Source organism: Heterodontus francisci, chromosome 3 (genome assembly GCF_036365525.1).
Source record: "Heterodontus francisci isolate sHetFra1 chromosome 3, sHetFra1.hap1, whole genome shotgun sequence".
Taxonomy (NCBI): Eukaryota; Metazoa; Chordata; class Chondrichthyes; order Heterodontiformes; family Heterodontidae; genus Heterodontus; species Heterodontus francisci.
Window position 1 is genome coordinate 55,227,384 of NC_090373.1, and position 20,780 is coordinate 55,248,163.

Consider the following 20,780-nt stretch of genomic DNA (forward strand, 5'->3'; position numbering starts at 1 on the left):
TGCAGACGACACTAAGATTGGTGGAGTAGCAGATAGTGAAGGGAACTGTCAGAGAATACAGCAGAATATAGATAGACTGGAGAGTTGGGCAGAGAAATGGCAGATGGAGTTCAATCAGGGCAAATGCGAGGTGATGCATTTTGGAAGATCCAATTCAAGAGTGAACTATACAGTAAATGGAAAAGTCCTGGGGAAAATTGATGTACAGAGAGATTTGGGTGTTCAGGTCCATTGTTCCCTGAAGGTGGCAACGCAGGTCAATAGAGTGGTCAAGAAGGCATACGGCATGCTTTCCTTCATCGGACGGGGTATTGAGTACAAGAGTTGGCAGGTCATGTTACAGTTGTCTAGGACTTTGGTTCGGCCACATTTGGAATACTGCGTGCAGTTCTGGTCGCCACATTACCAAAAGGATGTGGATGCTTTGGAGAGGGTGCAGAGGAGGTTCACCAGGATGTTGCCTGGTATGGAGGGCGCTAGCTATGAAGAGAGGTTGAGCAGATTAGGATTATTTTCATTAGAAAAACGGAGGTTGAGGGGGGACCTGATTGAGGTGTACAAAATCATGAGCGGTATAGACAGGGTGGATAGCAAGAAGCTTTTTCCCAGAGTGGGGGATTCAATTACTAGGGGTCACGAGTTCAAAGTGAAAGGAGAAAAGTTTAGGGGGGATTATGCGTGGAAAGTTCTTTACGCAGAGGGTGGTGGGTGCCTGGAACGCGTTGCCAGCGGAGGTGGTAGACGCGGGCACGATAGCGTCTTTTAAGATGTATCTAGACAGATACATGAATGGGCAGGAAGTAAAGAGATACAGACCCTTAGAAAATAGGCGTCATGTTTAGATAGAGGATCTGGATCGGCGCAGGCTTGGAGGGCCGAAGGGCCTGTTCCTGTGCTGTAATTTTCTTTGTTCTTTGTTCTTTGTTCTAAGTCTTTTAATGAGAAAAGAACACTCAGCCATCTCTATACATAAAAATAATTGTTTGTTGCCTTTGGGTAAATCCTCAGGGTAGGTATAAAGGCAATTACAGAGGTGAGTAAATAGATCACTTGATCCTCCAGCCCAATACCCTACATTCAGTATTGCATAAAATATACTTCCATTGTTATACCAGCTGACTTGAAAATGCACTATTTAGTTGATGGCAGAGAAGTGGAAGATAAGGTCACATGTGGCCCATGATCCTGGTAACATTGCCCACAAAGTACAGACAACTCAGTTTCTGAGTGCATTAATATTTCTTATTTTCTAGATTGTTCTATTTGAATTTCATAAGCCTGGAGGTTTGGACAGGGCTGATAAAACATCAATGTCTGTTAGTATCTGCAATTTAATATACAAGTTAATGGGAACTCATAGAATCATAGAAAGTTTAAGGCAAGAAAGAGGCCAATTGGCCCATTGTGTCTGTGCCAGCTGAAAAATAATTCACCTATTCTAACCCACCTTCCAGCATTTGGTCCATAGCCCTGCAGATTATGGCACTTGAGGTGCATATCCAGACTCCTTTTGAATGAGTTGAGGGTTTCTGCCTCAACTACCCTTTCAGGCTGTGAGTTCCAGACCCCCACCACCCTCTGGGTGAAAAGATTTTTCCTCATCTCCCCTCTAATCTTTCTACCAATCACTTTAAATCTATGCCCTCTCATCACTGAACCTCTCTGCTAAGGTGAATAGACCTTTCACCCCCACTCTATCCAGGCCCCTCACAATTTTGTACATTTCAATCAGATCTCCCTCAGCCTTCTCTGTTCCAAGGAGAACAACCCCAGCCTATCCAATCTTTCCTCATAGCTGCATTTTTCCAGTCCTGGCAACATCCTCGTAAATCTCCTCTGTACCCTCTCCAGTGCAATTACATTCTTTCTGTAATGAGGTGACCAGAGCAGCACACAGTACTCAAGTTGTGGCCTAACCAATGAGTTATACAGTTCCAGCATAACCTCCCTGCTCTCATATTCTCTATCTTGGCTAATAAAGGAAAGGATTCCATATGCCTTCTTAACCACCTTATCGGTCTGTCCTGCTACCTTCAGGGATCTGTGAGCATTCACTCCAAGGTTCCTCTACACTTCTCAGTATTTTTCCATTAATCCTGTATTCCTTTGTCTTGTTTGACCTCCCCAAATGCATCACCTCACACTTCTCCAGGTTGAATTCCATTTGCCACATTTCTGCCCATCTGACCAGACCATCAATATGTTCCTGCAGGCTACAGCTGTCCTCTTCCCTATTTACCACATGGCCAATCTGAGTGTCGTCTGCAAACATCTTGATCATGCCCCCTACATTTACATCCAAAGTGTTAATATAGACCACAAAAAGCAGGGGACCCAGTACTGAGCCCTGCAGAACGCCATTGGAAACAGTCTTCCAGTCGCTAACATAGCCGTCAACAATTACCCTTTGTTTCCTGCCACTGAGCCACTTTTGTATTCACCTTGCTGCATTTCCCTGGATCACATGGGATTTTCTTTTTTTTAACCAGTCTGCCATGTGGGACCTTGTCAAAAGCCTTGCTAAAATCCATGTAAACCACATCAACTGCACAACCCTCATCTATCTTCAAAAAATTCAATCAAGTTAGTCAAACCACATCTTCCCTGAACAAATCCATGCTGATTATCCTTGATTAGCCTGTGCCTTTTGAAGTGACAGTTTATCCTGTTTCTCAGAAAAGATTCCAATAATTTGCCCACTACTGAGGTTAACCTGTAGTTATTCGGTTTATCCCTCGCTCCATTTTTAAACAGAGGTACAACATTAGCAGTTCTCCAATCCTCCGGCACCACACTTGTATCCTGTGAGGACTGGAAAATGATGGTCAGACCTTCTGCTATTTCCTGTTTTGCTTCTTTTAACAGCCTATGGTACATTTCATCTGGCCCTGGTGAGTTATCAACTTTCAAGGATGCTAATCCCATTAATACTTCCTCTCTCCCTATGTTTATCAAATCCAATACTTCACACCCCTCTTCCTTAACAACAATATCTCCATCGTCCCCTTCTTTTGTGGAGACAGATGCAAAGTATTCATTAAGAACCATACCAACATCTTCTGCCCCTACACATAGGTTACCTTTTTGGTCTTTTATGGGCCCTACTCTCTCCTTAGTTATCCTCTTACTTTTAATGTATTGATAAAACATCTTTGGGTTCACCTTGATTTTGCTTGCCAACATTCTTTCATGCCCTCTCTTTGCTTTCTTAATTTCCTTTTTGATTTCACCCCTCTACTTTCTATACTCCTCTCGGCTTTCTGTAGTATTGAGTTCTTCGCGTCGGATTTAAGCTTTCCTTTTCTGCCTTATCTTACCCTGTAAGCTCCTTGACATCCATGGGGCTCTAGATTTGGCAGTCTCACCCTTTTTCTTTGTGAGAACATGTTTACTCTGAACCCCTTGAATCTTCCCTTTGAATGCCTCCCACTGCTCTGACACTGTTTTACCTTCAAGTAGCTGTTTCCAGTCCACTTTCGCTAAATCACTCCTCAGTTTAGTAAAATTGGCCTTGCCCCAATTGAGAACTCTAACTTCTGTTCTATCTCTGTCCTTTTCCATAATTATGTTAAAATTGACTGAAATATGATTATGATAGGGTGGCACAGTGGCGCAGTGGTTAGCACTGTAGCCTCACAGCTCCAGGGACCCGGGTTCGATTCTGGGTACTGCCTGTGCGGAGTTTGCAAGTTCTCCCTGTGACCGCGTGGGTTATCGTCGGGTGCTCCGGTTTCCTCCCACCGCCAAAGACTTGCAGGTGATAGGTAAATTGGCTGTTGTAAATTGCCCCTAGTGTAGGTAGTTGGTAGGGAATATGGGATTACTGTAGGGTTAGTATAAATGGGTGGTTGTTGGTCGGCACAGACTCGGTGGGCCGAACGGCCTGTTTCAGTGCTGTATCTCTAAATAAATAAAATGCTCTCCCACTGCCACTCCTTCCATCTGCCCGTATTCATTTCCTAAAATGTTGGACTTGCTACATACTGGCAAAAATGTTCTCCTGAATGCACTTCAAGAATTCTGCTCCCTCAATTCCTTTCACACTAAAACCAACCCAGTTAATATTGGGGTAGTTAAAATCCCCTACTATTACTGCCCTATTGTTCTTGCATTTCTCAGAGACTTGCCTACATATCTGCTCTTCTATCTCCTTCTGACTGTTTGGGGGTCCACAGTACACTCCCAGCAGTGTGATTGCCCCTTTTTTGTTCCTTAGCTCAATCCATATAAGAAGATAAGAACATTAAAAATAGGAACAGGAGTAGACCATTCAGCCCCTCAAGCCTGCCCCACCATTCAATAAGATCATGGCTGATCTGTCCCAGGCCATAATTCCTCTTTTGGGCCTGCTCTGCATACCTCCTCCTTAAATATATTTAGTGACCTAGCCTCCACAACTTTCTGAGGTAGAGAATTCCAGAGATTCACCACCCTCTGAGAGAAGAAATTCCTTCGCATCTCAGTTTTAAATGTGTGCCCCCATATTCTGTAACTGTCTCCTAGTTTGAGATTCCCCTACCAGTGGAAACATATTCTCAACATCTACCCTGTCAAGCCCCCTTAAAATCTTATATGTTTCAATCAGATCATCTCTCATTCTTCTAAACTGCAATGAATAAAGGCCTAATCTGTTTAGCCGTTCTTGATAAGAAACCTCCTCATCCCAGGAATCAGCCGAGGGAACCTTTTCTGAACTGCCTTCAAGGCTAGTATATCCTTCCTTAAATACGGGGACCAAAATTGTATGCAGTACTCCTGGTGTGGCCTCACCAACACCCTGTACAGTTGTAACAAGACTTCCCTATTTTTAAACTCTAACCCCCTAGCAATAAAGGCCAAAATTCCATTTGCCTTCCTAATTATTTGTTGCACCTGCATGCTAATTTTTTGTGTTTCATGTACAAGAACACCCAGATCCCTCTGTACTGCAGTATTTTGTAGTCTTTCTCCATCTAAATAATAATCGGCCTTTTTATTCTTCCTACCAAAGTGGATGACCTCACACTTTCCCACTTTGAACATCATCTGTCAAGTTTTTGACCATTCACTTAACCTATCTATATCCCTTTGCAGATTCTTTGTGTCCTCATCACAACATGTCTTCCCACCTATTTTTGTATCATCAGCAAATTTGGATACATTACACTCAGTCCCTTCTTCCAAGTCATTGATATAGTTAGTAAATAGTTGAGGCCCTAGGACCGATCCTTGTGACACCGCACTAGTTACGGCTTTCCAACCTGAAAAAGACCCATTGATCCCGACTCTCTGCCTTCTGTGTGTTAGCCAATCTTCAATCCATGCCAACACATTACTCCCAATATCCTGAGCTCTTATTTTGTGCAATAACCTTTTATGTGGCACCTTATCGAACGCCTTCTGAAAATCCGAATACACTCCATCTACTGGTTTCCCTTTATCCACTCTGCTTGTTATATCCTCAAAGAACTCTAACAAATTTGTCAAACATGATTTCCCTTTCGTAAAACCATGTTGACTCTGTTTGATTGCATTATGTTTTTCTAAATGTCCTGCTATTTCTTCCTTAATAATCAACTCTAGCATTTTCCCAATGACTGATGTTAAGATAACTGGTCGATAGTTTCCTGCTTTCTGTCTCCCTTCTTTCTTGAATAGGGGCGTCGCATTAGTGGTTTTCCAATCTGCTGGTACCCTACCGGAATCCAGTGAGTTTTAGTATATTATGACCAATGCCTCCACTATCTCTGCAGCCATTTCTTTTAAAACCCTTGGATGCAGGCCATCAGGTCCTGGCGACTTGTCTGCCTTTAGTCCCATCAGTCTGTCCAGCACCTTTTCCCTCGTGGTAGAGATTGTTACAAGTTCCTCCCTCCTATTTACACCTTGCTCATCTATTATTGTCGGGATGTTTATAGTGTCCTCCACCGTGAAGACTGTTGCAAAATATTGGATTAAATTATCTGCCTGTTCCCAGTCTCATCCTCTAAGGGCCCCACACTTACTTTAGCTATTCTCTTCCTTTTAATATACCCGTAGAAGCTCTTACTGTTTGTTTTTATATGTCTTGCCAATTTACTCTCATAATCAATTTTCTCCCTCTTTATTAGTTTTTTAGTCATCCGCTTTTGGTTTGTAAGAAATTCCCAATCCTCTGGCCTACCACTAGCTTTCGTCGCTTTGTACGCTTTTTTTTTGATTTGATACTCTCCTTAACTTTCTTTGTTATCCATGGGTGGTTCATCGTTTTCATCGAGTCCTTCCTTCTGACTGGAATAAATATTTGCTAAGTGTTATGAAATATCTGCTTAAAAGTCTGCCACTGCTCCTCTACTGACTTTCCCCTTAGTCTATTTTCCCAGCCTGCTTTAGACAACTCTTTCTTCATACCTCTGTAATTGCCCTTGTTTAAGTTGAAGACACTGGTTTGAGACCCGAGTTGCTCATCCTCAAACTGAATTTGAAATTCTACCATGTTATGATCGCTTCCCCTGAGAGGATCCTTAACTACGATATCTTATTAATCCTACCTCATTACACATTACTAAATCTAAAATAGCCTGTTCCCAGGTAGGTTCTGCAGCATATTGTTCTAAGGAACAATCCCTGATGCACTCTCCAAATTCGTCTTCCATGCTACCCTTGCCAATTTGATTTGTCCAGTCTATATGCAGATTAAAATCACCCATGATAATTGCAGTGCCCTTCATTATTTCCTCCATTATTTCCTGATTAATATTTTGTCCTAAAGAGAGGCAACTCCTCAGGGACCTATAGACAACTCCCACCCGTGATTTCTTTCCCTTGCTATTCCTTAATTCCACGCAAACTGATTCTACATCCCGATCTATTACACCCATATCATTACTCACAACTGCACTGATCCCTTCCTTTAATAAGAATGCTACCCAACCTCCTTTTCCTTTCTGCCTATTCTTCTGGAATGTCGAATATCCTTGAACATTGAAATTCCAGTCCTGGCCATCCTGTAACCACGTCTCTGTGATAGCTATCAAATCATATTCATTTATTTCTATCTGTGCCGTCAGCTCATCTATCTTGTTACAAATGCTACGTGCATTCAGATAAAGAGCCTTAAGCTTTGACTTTTTACCATTTTTACCTACTCTGGTTCTAATTTCTGCTGTACTCTTATGCATGTATTCTCTGTCCCTTCCTATCACACCCTGATTGATATATGCCCCTTCACTATCCTGCACCTCTGCTCTCTCGTTATTTATTGACATTTTAAACTTCCTTTCAATTGAACCCTCCACCCCCACCCCCCCCCCCCCACCCCACCCCACTATTTAGCCAGGACACTGGTCCCAGCATGGTTCAAGTGAAGCCCATCCAAACGGAACAGCTCTCTCTTTCCCCAGTACTGGAGCCAGTGTCCCATGAATCATAACCCATTTCTCCCACACTAAACTTTGAGCCACGCATTTACCTCTCTAATCTTATTTACCTTATGCCAATTTGCACGTGGCTCAGGTAGTAATCCGGAGATTATTACCTTTGTGGTTCTGCTTTTTAATTTAGCCCCGAGCTGCTCATAGTCACTCAGCAGAACCTCTTTCCTCGTCCTACCTATGCCGTTGGTACCTACGTGGACCACAACAACTGGATCCTTTCGCTCCCACTCCAAGTTTCTCTCCAGCCCAGAAGAGATGTCCTTAACCTTGGCACCAGATAGGCCTCATTTGATGAACCTTCCAACATATTTTAACTTTATAGCCATCTTTATATTGTTCTTTGATCGACAGTTCTCATGACATTGGTCACCCACAGTTGTCAGACATATCGATGTTAGACTTTCAGCTACATGGAAGGCATTTGGGTGGGATAGACTAAATAGAGTATTTTCAGGTGACAATTGTGTAATGGAATCCTATATGCCAAATCTAAAATATTAATTTTGTCGTATGAAACGTTGCCTGAGACTTTTTACTGAACGTTATTGCAAATAACTTTTCGAAAGCAGAACCGCACAGTCAAAGATAGCCATGCACAATTTGCATATGAGAAGCCAAAGGCTGCCAGGAGAAATTGATCTAGCTAGGACAATGGGGGTGCTCCCTGATTCAATTATCTAGAATGGTTTTTGTCGATAGTGATGGTCAAAATCCATTGACACCCTTAGACCTTGAAAGAGCCAAACCCCTCACTACCAAGTATGTCTGAAGAACTTTGAATTTCAAAAAACCTTCCAGAAACTTCTGTTTTCAAACAGAGATGGTCACATGATATACCTGCCTGTGTAACTCTGAGTTTGTGAATTGTACCTCAGAAGGAAGAAAGACAGTAACTGAACTCCAAGGAAGAAAACAGCACCTCTCTCTCCCTCTCCAGCAAAGTCCCAGGGGAACCTTAGCTGCAGCTGAACCTCAAATCTACAGACCCTCACAGGCAACTACCAACAGGATGGATAAAGCCTCTCTTCGGCCTTCTGGAACCAGAGAAGCAAGCCTGAATTGTGCATGGCCCAGCGAGGATTTCAAGACTTTAACTACAACTAAGGACACTGAAACTCAGCATTTGAATTCCATTTATTACGGACTTTACTTCAACCTCCCAGCTCTTCTTCCCCTCTGAATCTATTTGTGTGTGTATGTGCATCTCATATGAATGTGAGCATGGATGTGTCATAAATTTTAATAATTTTAACCGGTTTAGAGTGATAAGGTTAATAAACTTACATCAAGAAAATCTGTTTGATTGATTCATTTGCAATTGTAATTAGAGTAACAGGAGCAAGTGCTTACTGAGTTGGTAAGTTAAATCACTGTGTTTAAAAGATAAACCCTGTTGCGGTCAAACCAGAGAAGGGGCGAAAGGGGATCCTGAGACCGCTTCCTCACCTGGTCATAACAGTTGGTATAGTAATGGACTTAAAGGCATATTTTCCTTTTTGCAACACTAAATGCTACATGAGTGTAGCATACTGGACGAGGGTATCCATTGACCAATTTCTCATGCTCTTGACAAGATTGACACTGTCTATAAATGATATGTCTTTAAGAACAACAAAGAACAAAGATAATTTCAGCACAGGAACAGGCCCTTCGGCCCTCCAAGCCTGCGCCGATCCAGATCCTCTCTCTAAACATGTCGCCTATTTTCTAAGGTTCTGTATCTCTTTTCTTCCTGCCCATTCATGTATCTGTCTAGATACATCTTAAAAGACGCCATCGTGCCCGCATCTACCACCTCCGCTGGCAACGCGTTCCAGGCACCCACCACCCTCTGCGTAAAGAACTTTCCACGCATATCCCCCCTAAACTTTTCCCCTTTCACTTTGAACTCGTGTCCTCGAGTAATTGAATCCCCGACTCTGGGAAAAAGCCTCTTGCTATCCACCCTGTCTATACCTCTCATGATTTTGTACACCTCAATCAGGTCCCCCCTCAACCTCCGTCTTTCTAATGAAAATAATCCTAATCTACTCAACCTCTCTTCATAGCTAGCGCCCTCCATACCAGGCAACATCCTGGTGAACCTCCTCTGCACCCTCTCCAAAGCATCCACATCCTTTTGGTAATGTGGCGACCAGAACTGTACACAGTATTCCAAATGTGGTCGAACCAAAGTCCTATACAACTGTAACATGACCTGCCAACTCTTGTACTCAATACCCCGTCCGATGAAGGAAAGCATGCCGTATGCCTTCTTGACCACTCTATTTACCTGCGCTGCCACCTTCAGGGAACAGTGGACCTGAACACCCAAATCTCTCTGGACATCAATTTTCCCCAGGACTTTTCCATTTACTGTATAGTTCACTCTTGAATTGGATCTTCCAAAATGCATCACCTCGCATTTGCCCTGATTGAACTCCATCTGCCATTTTTCTGACCAACTCTCCAATCTATCTATATTCTGCTGTATTCTCTGACAGTCCCCTTCACTATCTGCTACTCCACCAATCTTAGTGTCGTCTGCAAACTTGCTAATCAGTCCACCTATACTTTCCTCCAAATCATTAATGTATATCACAAACAACAGTGGTCCCAGCACAGATCCCTGTGGAACACCACTGGTCACACGTCTCCATTTTGAGAAACTCCCTTCCACTGCTACTCTCTGTCTCCTGTTCCCCAGCCAGTTCTTTATCCATCTAGCTAGTACACCTTGGACCCCATGCGCCTTCACTTTCTCCATCAGCCTGCCATGGGGAACCTTATCAAACGCCTTACTGAAGTCCATGTATATGACATCTACAGCCCTTCCCTCATCAATCAACTTTGTCACTTCTTCAAAGAATTCTATTAAGTTGGTAAGACATGACCTTCCCTGCACAAAACCATGTTGCCTATCACTGATAAGCTCATTTTCTTCCAAATGGGAATAGATCCTATCCCTCAGTATCTTCTCCAGCAGCTTCCCTACCACTGACATCAGGCTCACCGGTCTATAATTACCTGGATTATCCCTGCTACCCTTCTTAATCAAGGGGACAACATTAGCAATTCTCCAGTCCTCCGGGACCTCACCCGTGTTTAAGGATGCTGCAAAGATATCTGTTAAGGCCCCAGCTATTTCCTCTCTCACTTCCCTCAGTAACCTGGGATAGATCCCATCCGGACCTGGGGACTTGTCCACCTTAATGCCCTTTAGAATACCCAACACTTCCTCCCTCCTTATGCCGACTTGACCTAGTGTAATCAAACATCTGTTCCTAACCTCAACATCCGTCATGTCCCTCTCCTCGGTGAATACCGATGCAAAGTACTCGTTTAGAATCTCACCCATTTTCTCTGAGTCCAAGCATAACATTCCTCCTTTGTCCTTTAGTGGGCCAATCCTTTCTCTAGTTACCCTCTTTCTCCTTATATATGAATAAAAGGCTTTGGGATTTTCTTTAACCCTGTTTGCTAAAGATATTTCATGACCCCTTTTAGCCCTCTTAATTCCTCGTTTCAGATTGGTCCTGCATTCCCGATATTCTTTCATTACTTCGAACAATTTAGAATGCATAGAAGTCATACAAGTCCCTACAGTCAGAAAAAGCTAAGTTGGAAAAAATAATTCAAGATGGCTGACTGGTCATGTACAAAGACAAATAAGACTAAAACAAAAATGTTTTCATAGATTAAAAGTAGATAGTTCCCAGGTAAAGAAAGCATAGTTAAAGGAAACAAAAATTGCTATTAGATCAGCTAAAAGGTTAATGGAAAAGAGGATAGTGGACCATTGTGGTAGGAATGGGAAAAGATTTTTGAACTATTTTAGGAGTCAGAGAACTATCAAGAACTGTATAGGGCCATTTGACGATTCTCAAGGACAGATTCGCAAGGGACTCTCGGGACGTGACGGATATTAAATGGGTAATTTTCATAAGCCTTCAAGATGATGCTCAATTAACAACAATAAGTCATGCTGTTAACAGTAAAATTGCTAATATTAAAAAGATCAGGATACCATCTTGCAGTATAAGGAAGCTTAAAATGGATTGGGCTGCTAGCCTAATGACAGACACTAAGGGCTCTAAAGAAATGATACAGGTGCTATATGAGCCCCTAGCCTGTATTTTTAATAGCTTCTTAGATTCGGGCACTGTTCCATCAGACTGAAAGGCTGCTAACATGGTGTAATTTCTTTTACAAAAGGGTGATAAAGCAGATCTGGATAACAACAGACACAATAGTTTGCCTTCAGTAATAGTTAAGGTATCGTAAGAGATGCCTTGAATGATGACTTGGCATCGTTGGGGACACTCAATTCAACTCTGGAAAAGAAGATTGCGTCTTACTAACTTGATCAAATTTTTTGAAGATGTTATTGAGTTCGTGGATGTGGACAAATGGCAGACATTGTTGACCTGGGCTTTAAGAAAACCTTTGATAAGATACTTCTCAAGAGGCTTCAGTACCAGATAGAATCTTGTGGAATTCATGACAACCTGCTACAGTTAATGAAGAATTGTCTAAATGGGAGAATGCGCCAGCGCAATGCCAACTGTAGATTTTAAATGTGTTTTTCAGTGCATAGATTTTGAATGAGGAAAGCGAAGACTGAGGGAGATATGGGTATATCATATTTTAAAATCTTGGGAAAAAGTGAATAAAGAAAGTGCAAGGAGCTTTGATTCCAGAGACAACAAAAGAAAGCTTGCTAGACAGTGTATATGATGTTTAGGAAGAACAAAAAAGGAGCAAAGACCACAGTAAAGAAAGAAAGTAATTAAATTTATATAGCGCCTTTCACAACATCAGGATGTCACAAAGCACTTTACTGACAAATTAAGTACTTTCGAAGTGTAGTCACTGTTGTAACATAATCAATGTGTTATTGACAAACTTTTCAAGATGGCTCCTGGGCTGGAAGCTCCCTAGAAACCTCCCTTGCTGTTCAACTCTATCCATGGCCATCTGCTCCCATCCCTAACGTTTTCTCCCCCAATCTGCCCTCTTAAACTGTTTAAATTCCCCTGGCTCTTTAAGTCAGTTCATTTTAGCCCTATCTAAAAGTTAACAGTTAGTTTAGTGTATGTTACCTGGGCCCACTGCCCTCCCCCAGCCACACCTGCTCTTTGTTTTCTCAATGAAATTGATCCGGATGAAACTGACGAGAACAGCTGCCGATACTTAAATCTCCGATCCTGCTGTCTTCACAGTCCAGAGTGTCTGCAGCCACGGCATGCGGTAAGTCCATTGAGGTGAAGAAGGAGCTGCGGGACCCGAGAGAAGTCCTGTGAAAAGGTGCCCCGAACACCCAAAACATCCACGAACGGCCCCCCCGGCCGCAACTTCAAAGCGCCCGCGGGAGATGGCTCGGAGAGCATCTGCAGCGCACTGTCGGCAATGCTGCATGCCTTTATTTAAACCACTGCAAAAAAAAACCCTTAGCAAATGTAATCACCTCTAAGTCTGCCAAATGATGCTTCACCTCCCGAAGGACGTGGATGAGCTTTCCGGACGTCGATGGTGGGCACTGAGGAAATGGCTTATTACCTGCACCAGATTCCACCCCCCCTCCCCCCCCCCTTTACCCCCCTTCCACCCCCCCCCCCCAACCCCCGTCCCCTTCCCTGCTCCACCCTCTCAGCTCACCCCCTCACAACCCCGTCCCAGCCCACCCCCCCCTCGCACCATCTTCACCCCGCACCCCCTTCCCCTGCACCCCCCCCCCACCCCCTCCCTCTACCCCTCCCCCTTGCATCCCCTCCTCCCACCGGCACCATCCTACACCTGTGTAGGGGCCCCAACAACCCCACTGCCTTGTGGGCGTCTCGGGAGAGACCAAGGCTAAGGGAGTAAACCCTAACAGAAAATCCGGAGCGGAACCCCGTAGGCGGTCATGTGTCACCTTTGGCATGTTTCCGGCAGTTCCTGCAGCCATACTGGTGCCAAATGTCGTGTCCTGCACTCCTTTGGACCCCACCAGAAAGGCCGAGAGGGGGGTTTTGACGACTGGGCAACTCTCAACCTCCATAAATTTGCCCAGGCATGCGCCATGGAGAGGTCACTCCATAGTTGCCTCACAGCGACTGAAACAACACGGAAGGCAGCAGTTACGGGTTATAAGTCCAGATAAATTGGCGTAGAAACTGGGCGCCACGGGTTGCCTTTGTCGGTGGGAGAGGTCATTGCACCTCACTGGACAGCTACCGCCCGCCTCAAACCGGGCAGCCCCCGGTCAATAAGGTTCTGTCCCGCCACAGTCTGCCTGCTTCAATGGGTGCTTGGAGCTCAGGGTCATTGCCCGAAAGGTGGACTGACACACCGCACCAAACAACATGAAAAAAGGAAAGAAGGTACCAGCCCTTCGCTTTGCAAGCTGGAACGTCAGAACTATGTGTCCTGGCCTGTCGGAAGACCTTACACAAATCAACGATTCTCGGAAGACCGCCATCATTAACAACGAGCTCAGTAGACTCAATGTGGACATTGCAGCACTTCAGGAGACTCGCCTCCCCGCGAGTGGCTCTCTAGCAGAGCAAGACTACACCTTCTTCTGGCAGGGCAGGGATCCTGAAGAACCAAGACAGCATGGAGTGGGCTTCGCCATCAGAAACTCCTTGCTCAGCATGATAGAGCCTCCCTCAAATGGCTCGGAACGCATACTGTCCATCCGACTGCTCACCACCTCTGGTCCAGTACACCTACTCAGCATCTATGCTCCAACACTCTGTTCCGCACCTGAAGCTAAAGACCAGTTCTATGAACAACTCCATAACATCATTAGCAGCATCCCCGACACCGAACACCTATTCCTGCTGGGGGACTTTAATGCCAGGGTTGGGGCCGACCATGACTCATGGCCCTCCTGCCTTGGGCGCTATGGCGTTGGAAGGATGAATGAGAACGGGCAGAGACTGCTTGAGTTGTGTACCTATCATAACCTCTGCATCACCAACTCGTTCTTTCACACTAAACCCTGTCACCAGGTTTCATGGAGGCACCCAAGATCACGTCGTTGGCACCAGCTAGACCTCATTGTCACAAGGCGAGCCGCCTTAAACAGTGTTCAAATCACACGCAGCTTCCACAGTGCGGACTGCGACACCGACCACTCCCTGGTGTGCAGCAAGGTTAGACTCAGACCAAAGAAGTTGCATCATTCCAAGCAGAAGGGCCACCCGCGCATCAACACGAGCAGAATTTCTCACCCACAGCTGTTACAAAAATTTCTAAATTCACTTGTAACAGCCCTTCAAAACACTCCCACAGGGGATGCTGAGACCAAGTGGGCCCACATCAGAGACGCCATCTATGAGTCAGCTTTGACCACCTACGGCAAAAGTGCGAAGAGAAATGCAGACTGGTTTCAATCTCATAATGAAGAGCTGGAACCTGTCATAGCCGCTAAGCGCATTGCACTTTTGAACTACAAGAAAGCCCCCAGCGATTTAACATCCGCAGCACTTAAAGCAGCCAGAAGTACTGCACAAAGAACAGCTAGGCGTTGCGCAAACGACTACTGGCAACACCTATGCAGTCATATTCAGCTGGCCTCAGACACCGGAAACATCAGAGGAATGTATGATGGCATGAAGAGAGCTCTTGGGCCAACCATCAAGAAGATCACCCCCCTCAAATCTAAATCGGGGGACATAATCACTGACCAACGCAAACAGATGGACCGCTGGGTTGAGCACTACCTAGAACTGTACTCCAGGGAGAATGGTGTCACTGAGACTGCCCTCAATGCAGCCCAGCCTCTACCAGTCATGGATGAGCTGGACATACAGCCAACCAAATCGGAACTCAGTGATGCCATTGATTCCCTAGCCAGCGGAAAAGCCCCTGGGAAGGACAGCATTACCCCTGAAATAATCAAGAGTGCCAAGCCTGCTATACTCTCAGCACTACATGAACTGCTATGCCTGTGCTGGGACGAGGGAGCAGTACCCCAGGACATGCGCGATGCCAACATCATCACCCTCTATAAAAACAAAGGTGACCGCGGTGACTGCAACAACTACCGTGGAATCTCCCTGCTCAGCATAGTGGGGAAAGTCTTTGCTCGAGTCGCTCTGAACAGGCTCCAGAAGCTGGCCGAGCGCGTCTACCCTGAGGCACAGTGTGGCTTTCGTGCAGAGAGATCGACTATTGACATGCTGTTCTCCCTTCGTCAGATACAGGAGAAATGCCGTGAACAACAGATGCCCCTCTACATTGCTTTCATTGATCTCACCAAAGCCTTTGACCTCGTCAGCAGACGTGGTCTCTTCAGACTACTAGAAAAGATCGGATGTCCACCAAAGCTACTAAGTATCATCACCTCATTCCATGACAATATGAAAGGCACAATTCAACATGGTGGCTCCTCATCAGAGCCCTTTCCTATCCTGAGTGGTGTGAAACAGGGCTGTGTTCTCGCACCCACACTTTTTGGGATTTTCTTCTCCCTGCTGCTTTCACATGCGTTCAAATCCTCTGAAGAAGGAATTTTCCTCCACACAAGATCAGGGGGCAGGTTGTTCAACCTTGCCCGTCTAAGAGCGAAGTCCAAAGTACGGAAAGTCCTCATCAGAGAACTCCTCTTTGCTGACGATGCTGCTTTAACATCTCACACTGAAGAATGCCTGCAGAGTCTCATCGACAGGTTTGCGTCTGCCTGCAATGAATTTGGCCTAACCATCAGCCTCAAGAAAACGAACATCATGGGGCAGGATGTCAGAAATGCTCCATCCATCAATATTGGCGACCACGCTCTGGAAGTGGTTCAAGAGTTCACCTACCTAGGCTCAACTATCACCAGTAACCTGTCTCTAGATGCAGAAATCAACAAGCGCATGGGTAAGGCTTCCACTGCTATGTTCAGACTGGCCAAGAGAGTGTGGGAAAATGGCGCACTGACACGGAACACAAAAGTCCGAGTGTATCAGGCCTGTGTCCTCAGTACCTTGCTCTACGGCAGCGAGGCCTGGACAACGTATGCCAGCCAGGAGCGACGTCTCAATTCATTCCATCTTCGCTGCCTTCGGAGAATACTTGGCATCAGGTGGCAGGACTATATCTCCAACACAGAAGTCCTTGAAGCGGCCAACATCCCCAGCTTATACACACTACTGAGTCAGCGGCGCTTGAGATGGCTTGGCCATGTGAGCCGCATGGAAGATGGCAGGATCCCCAAAGACACATTGTACAGTGAGCTCGCCACTGGTATCAGACCCACCGGCCGTCCATGTCTCCGTTATAAAGACGTCTGCAAACGCGACATGAAATCGTGTGACATTGATCACAAGTCGTGGGAGTCAGTTGCCAGCATTCGCCAGAGCTGGCGGGCAGCCATAAAGACAGGGCTAAATTGTGGCGAGTCGAAGAGACTTAGTAGTTGGCAGGAAAAAAGACAGAGGCGCAAGGGGAGAGCCAACTGTGCAACAGCCCCAACAAACAAATTTCTCTGCAGCACCTGTGGAAGAGCCTGTCACTCCAGAATTGGCCTTTATAGCCACTCCAGGCGCTGCTTCACAAACCACTGACCACCTCCAGGCGCGTATCCATTGTCTCTCGAGATAAGGAGGCCCAAAAGAATTGACAAAATAAAGAAACCCAACAAAGATTGTGATGGCAAGGCAGAGATGATAGAGGCAAGAAGTAAGAAGCAACAGTTTTTTCCTGTAACTTGTCTAGAAGTATGAGGGGTGTTAGAAGAGTTTCCCCAAATATAGGAGCAATAGTCAAAACTTGGAAGAACTTGGGCTTTATTGAAAGTTAAGAGTTGTTGAGGGGGAAATAAGCGCTTATGAAAAAAAAACAATCTCTTAGATCTATAGTTGCCTTGTCCTAAGCTCTTGAATTCTTCCTCTGCTGATCTCTACTTCTCTCTCCTCCTTTAGCACACTCCTTAAAAACTACCTCTTTGGCCAAGCTTTTGACAAAAGTGACTCAGCGTGAAATGTCTGGTAATGCTCCTGAGCAGTCCCTTGGGATGCTTTACTATGTTACAGCTGCTGTATAAATACAAGTGTTGTTGTTCAGCAGTCACAACCCACTGGGCCACAACATAAACCGAGCTATAATTTGATGCTAAATTGTTAATTCCATTTGAAACACTAGTTGGTAAGTAGTTGAGTTATACAGACCTGTAGGCTCCAGGTGGAGTTTTGGTCTGTTCTGAGTTGGCTGATCTCAGTGTGGTATCTGGGTGTGAAGGTAGTGGGGAAGATAGGGTTGGTGTCAGTGTTCAATGCCCTGGACTAGATAGGAAAATTGCCTAGGCTTCCCTGGCCTAAATACTATGGAGTGAACTTTGCTTTAAAAAAATGCACATCTGTAGATATGGTTAAGCAGATAGTCTGCCAATATTCACAGTCTTGCTCATATATAAAGATTGGCACTTAGATGGGGCACTGGCAAGTGACCTCATGGAACTGTACTATACATGAGCCTCCTTCCATTCTACTTCATCTAACTGTAACAGCAGATCCTTCCATTCCTTTCTCCCTCATGTGATTATCCAGCTTCCCCTTAAATGGACCTATGCTTTTTGCCTCAACTACTCCATGTGGTGGCATTTCCATATTCTCCAGTGCATGAATCAGGATAGAAAGGGAAATAAAAAATTAAAAGTAAAGCTTTCTATAAGACAATGGGTACAACTAGTGTAAAAAATGCAAGTGTCACATTGGTGCAGCAGGAGCTGCTGTTTTTTTTTTATTTCCAAAATATACTTTATTCATAAAAATCTGTAAAAATTACATTGCCAAACAGTTTCCAAACAGCACCACAAAATACAAACATTGCAAGGTAGATCAGTTTCCTTCAATACTGTCATGAGTTTCTTCCCAACCCTTCCATTTCACAATTGTCATGTCAATTACAGTTTTACATTTACAGCAATTGAGAATATTAACGATACAGTTCGAGGGGTTTCCCATGGATCCAGCCCCTCAGTCCAGCTTGGTGGGGGAACCTTACACTGTGGTCTTTCTCCATTGAGCCTTTGCTGCGGCTGCCCCAAGCTTTAGTGCGTCCCTCAGCACGTAGTCCTGGACCTTGGAATGTGCCAGTCTGCAACATTCGGTGGTGGACAACTCTTTGCGCTGGAAGACCAGCAAGTTTCGGGCAGACCAAAGGGCGTCTTTCACCGAATTGATAGTCCTCCAGCAGCAGTTGATGTTTGTCTCGGTGTGCGTCCCTGGGAACAGCCCGTAGAGCACAGACTCCTGTGTTACAGAGCTGCTTGGGATGAACCTCGACAAAAATCACTGCATCTCTTTCCACACCTGTTTTGCAAAGGCACACTCCAGGAGGAGGTGCTGCTGTTCTGATGCTGAAAGGCACATTTTTAGATAGTGTAAAGTGAGTTGACTGTGGGTATGCCCTGTCTTATATCAGACCTGAGAGTAATTGATGCTGACACCGAGTATCAAATGCAAACGTGAAAACCCATTTGCCAAATCTAGTATCTAGCTTGATGAGCAGAATTTTTTAAAGTGTTCTTTTAAAAGCTTAGCTTTCCTCCATATCCTGTTTGATCTGTTTACGTGCAAGTATATGCAAATTCCTTTCATGGAGAAGAGAAAAGTTTATGCAAACAGAAGCCCTGTTGTGCTCTTAAAATAAGGTGTGAATAGGGCTACACTCATTTTGGCAGGATAATGCCTCTGCCTATTATGTACTTTGAATTAGCTTTTTGTCTTTTCCTTCCAATAGCAAGGCATGAAAGCAATTTAACTGCTCAGCTATTTGCTTTTATGTGTAAATGCAGGTACAGTGCAGTATAGAACACAATATTGAAGTGCTGGCCTGAAGTAAAAGCCCCATGCTCCAAAAAACATTTATGTTGGATTTAATAGGATGCTAGCATCATTGGCTCTGGACTCATGAAACCCCTGCGTTGGCAGCCAACTGCCCTGAGCACTCCACTAAACCCTAATGTAGAAGTTCCTTTACAACACAGCCTTGATCTTTGTGACTGCACTGTAAAATAAATGAGGTGGCACTTCTCCATCCATTGGTGTGGACAGCCACCTCCAAGGGAGTCTTGTGAATACAGAAAATGAAGACTTGGAAGTACAAAGACGGTTGATGAGGGTAGTGCAGTTGATGTTGTGTATATGAATTTTCAAAAGGGTTTTGACAAAGTACCACATAATAGACCTGTTAGCAAAATTAAAGCCCACGGGATTAAAGGGGCAGTGTTGGCGTGGATATGAAATTGGCTAACGGACAAATAGCAGGGCATAGTCGTAAACTGTTGTTTTTCCGACTGGATGGAAGTGTACAGTGGTGTTCCCCAGGGGTAGGTGCTGGGACCACTGCTCTTTTTGATATATAATAATGACCTAGAATTTGGTATAGAGAGCATAATTTCAAAGTTTGCAGTAAAGTAAACAATGAGGAGGATAGTAACAGAACCCAAGAGTACACAGACAGACTGGTGAAATGGACTGATACATGGCAAATGAAATTTAACACAGAGAAGTGTAAAGTGATACATTTTGGTAGGAAAAATGAGGAAAGGCAATGGACTAAATGATACAACATTAAAGAGGCTGTAAGAACTGAGAAATCTTGGGATGCATGTACACAAATCTTTGAAGCTGGCAGGACACAGTTGTAAAAGCTGCGACAAAAGCATATGGGATCCGAGCTTTCTTAATAGAGACATCGAGTACAAAAGCAAGGAAGTTACTGGACTGGTCAGAGGCCTGGACTAATGATCTGGGGACATGAGTTCAAATCCCATCATGGCAGCTGGGGGAATTTACTCACTATCATGTGCGGACTTGCGTCAAAACTGGGAGAGCTGTCCCACAGACTAGTCAAGCAACAGCCTGACATAGTCATGCTCACTGAATCATACCTTTCAGCCAAAGTCCCAGACGCCTCCATTACCGTCACTGTGTAAGTCCTGTCCGACCGGCAGGACAGACCCACTAAAGATGGCGGCACACTGGTATATATTTGGGGGGGGAGTGACCCTGGGAGTGCTTAACATTGACTCTGGACCCCATGAAGCCTCATGGCATCTGGCCAAACATGGGCAAAAAACCCTGCTGAATACCACCTACTGCCCTCTCTCAACTGATGAATCAGTGCTCCTCCTTGTTGAACACCACTTGGAAGAAGCACTGAGGGTAGCAAGGGCACAGATTGTGCTCTGGGTGGGGGAACTTCAATGTCCATCATGAAGTATGGCTTGTCAGCAAAACTACTGACTGAGCTGGCCGAGAACTGAAGGACATATCTGCCAGGCTTGGCCTGCGGCTGGTGGTGAGAGAAGCAACAAGATGGAAAATCTATTTGGCCTCGCCCTCACCAAACTACCTGTCACAGATGCATCTGTCCATGACAGCATTGGCAGGAGTGACCACCACATAGTCCTTGTGGGGAAGAATCCCATCT